Raw genomic sequence first — 3,359 nt, 5'->3', positions numbered from 1 at the left:
AAATGTATTTATTTTGAAAGGTTAATTAAGTAATTAAAATACTAAAATGTTGTAGCTCGTTCTAAACGCTACTAGTGAAAGCTTTAAACTTTTTTCTAAACGCTACTAGTGGAAGCTTTAAACTTTAAGCTTTGTCTCCTAATACGAAAGTTTCAAGCTCCTTGAATTAAACAAGACTTTTAATTGAGTAAGAGCGTTTTCCTAAAAGCTTGAAGCTTGAAACTTTTAAAAGCTCCTAAACATCACAACATCAATTGTAGTTGTAGTTTTATTTATTGTCTCGTTGGCTTTATCTCTAATAAAATTTGGATAATATTAAAACAACCCTAAACACATCCCTATAATCATAAATAAAATATAAATTGAATACTAAAAAAGATCAGAATATGTCAAATGCCTACAATACCATTAAAAATTTTCCTTACATGTTCTTAAATTTCAACGTAAAAATCTCTAACTAAATAAAACGAAACAATATATTATATGTACAACAGAAAGTCATAGACGTTGGACTCTCCTTAAGCCGAAATGTACCCCAAAATTTAGGATCCAAAACAAACCTTAACAACAACCTATACATTCTTAACCACACAGTAATATTCATCAAAGCACACGTGCACGAAATCACCACTCCTTAATTATTACCATTTAAACGCATAAAAAGTTTTTCATACAACTAGAATGAAAATGGAGAAAGAAATGGCAGCGCCGCCAAAACATAAAGGTGGCTGGAGATCCATCAGATACATCATAGGTAACTATTGTTTAACCTTAGTCATGACATATGATGATGTTTTATTGTTTTCTTTATTAGTGTCTTGCTTGTAAAGATAGTTTGTTTCATAATTCAAGTTTGGTTGGCCGTTCAAAAAAAATAATGTATCGCTTCTAACAGGAAATGAATCATTTGAGAAATTGGCGTCCATGAGTTTGGTTATGAACATGACGGTTTATTTACGTTCGAATTACAACATGAGTGGGATTTTTCTTGTGAATGTGGTTACCGTTTGGATTGGAACCTCCAACATTTGGTCGTTAGCAGGTGCTTTCATCTCGGACGCGTATATCGGCAAATATCGCACTCTGCTTTACGCCTCCATAGCGTCACTTATGGAACGTATGTGTATTGTATTTGAATACATGACTATAGTTTATTCATAAAGTTCTATAACTAAGAAAATAATCACATGCAAATAGATGATAAGAATTGAATTAGTGTTATAGCGGCATTAAAATGTACCCCTTAACATATTAGGGAAAAATCTCAAAATGTCGGTTTTTCACATTTTGTCTATTTGACTAGTTAACTCTCGAGAATGTCTATCAAAAAACAGTTTATCATCCTATATTTTAATTATCACCCGACTGGATTTAAATCCAACTAGGAAATGCCAAAAAATCCAGTCGAAAACTTTGTAAAGCAACATTCAAAACTTTGTGAAGTAACATTTAACATTTTTACAAATAAAAACTTATAGCATATTATATGGACCAAATATAAAAGTTAACAAAATAACTTTTTTTAGTTTTACTCCAAAATTCATCACATGGGACACTTTAAAATTAGAAAATTAGATATGATAAGTCTTTTATTGATTGTTATGTTATTATTATTATTATTACGACTAAATGCAACAAGAACTTTAAATGTAAACATTCACATGAATTTAATCCTGTTATTTAAACAGGGCATGGGTATGATGACATTAACAGCTGGTGTACCAACTCTCAGACCACCCAAATGCACACAATTTCCTAACTGCATCATGCCAGAAAACTGGCAACTAGGCCTTCTATTCACCGGACTCGGCCTCCTAGCCTTTGGAGCGGGCGGGTTAAGACCCTGCGGCATCGCTTTTGGGGCCGATCAGTTTGACACAACAACCGCCAAAGGACGTAAACAACTCACAAGTTTCTTCAACTTATGGTACTTATCATTCACTCTATCTCTAATTATAGCACTCACTGGAGTTGTCTACATCCAAACCAACATCAGTTGGGTTATCGGGTTCGCAATCCCGACAACCTGCCTGTTGTTTTCCCTCATTGTGTTCTTGATTGGAAGAGACACTTATGTTATGAAGAAACCAGAAGGAAGTGTTTTTTCAGATATTGTTAAAGTTATTGTTGCTTCATATAATAAACGTGACATAACATATGACCATGTGTCAAAACACTCATTTTATCACCCACAACAAGAATCCAACATTGTTAGAACACAAAGATTTAAATGCTTAGATAAAGCAGCTTTAATTATCGACCCGAGTGAGCTAAACTCTAAGGGCGTACCCGAAAACAAGTGGAGGTTATGTAGCGTCCAACAAGTCGAAAACTTGAAGTGTGTCATTGGGATATTGCCAATTTGGGTGTCGGGTGTGGGATGCATGCTTGTCATCGATCAACAAAGCACGTTCGGTGTCCTTCAAGCGATACAAATGACTAGAACAATTGGGGGGAAATTCGTGATACCCCCCGGGTGGATGATAGAGACTACAATGGTCACATTGTCGGTATGGATATTTATTTACGAAGGGATTTACGTCCCTAAACTTACGAAACTTTTAAAAAGAGACTGGATTAACAATGGTCATGCGAGTTAGAATCGGCATAATTACGTCGATTTTATGCATGGTTACTGCTGGGATTATCGAAAGTAAACGTCGTGAATCCGCATTAAACAACAACCATGCATACGTTGCGCCTTTACACGTATTTTGGTTGATTCCTCAGTTCATGCTCTCGGGTTTAACCGAAGCGTTTGATAGTGTAGCAATGATGGAGTTTTTCACTACACAAATGCCCGAAAGCATGCGGACGGTTGCAAGTGCCACATTTTTCATCACATTGTCAGTTTCAAGCTACTTAAGCTCGCTTATTGTTAATATAATTCATAAACTAACAGGAACAAAAGGAATGAACCCGTGGTTAGGTGGTCATGATCTTAACATGAACAGGCTGGATTACTACTACTATATTATCGCGGGTTTGGGGGTTTTGAATTTGATTTATTTCACGTTTGTTGGTTCCAAGTTTTTGGCTCCAGCAAAGGTTATCGCAGTGGAGGAGGAGTTGAAGGAGGTTGAAGAAGGTGGCAATGGAAGAAATCTGTCTAGAGGATATCATGAATTGTGAGAAAGGAAGAGGGTGGTGTATATTGTTATTTATGGTACATTATAAAATCAGTTGTTCATCAATGATCAAGGATTATACCGTTTTTTAACAAATATTTTACACTAAATTCACTAACTCTAAATTGCGTGATTTGAGCAATTATTACACCACCTGATATTAGGGGTGTGCAGTGGCGAAGCTTAAACTAAGATAATGGGGGCCGGACTCAAAAATGTATTAAAAAAATT

The 3,359-nt window shown here is 35.4% G+C and overlaps 1 pseudogene; it reads left to right on the top strand.

Moving 5' to 3' along the window:
* The first annotated feature begins 481 nt into the window (after positions 1–481).
* On the top strand, positions 482–3,132 carry LOC143600913 (protein NRT1/ PTR FAMILY 2.8 pseudogene; annotated as a pseudogene).
* Positions 3,133–3,359: the final 227 nt, after the last annotated feature.

This window comes from Bidens hawaiensis, unplaced genomic scaffold (genome assembly GCF_021521415.1).
Source record: "Bidens hawaiensis isolate Kalapana, Puna unplaced genomic scaffold, B.hawaiensis_p1.1 tig00055061_1, whole genome shotgun sequence".
Taxonomy (NCBI): domain Eukaryota; kingdom Viridiplantae; phylum Streptophyta; class Magnoliopsida; order Asterales; family Asteraceae; genus Bidens; species Bidens hawaiensis.
The sequence above is the reverse complement of the archived record's forward strand: the minus strand, read 5'-3'. Positions and strand labels throughout refer to the sequence as shown.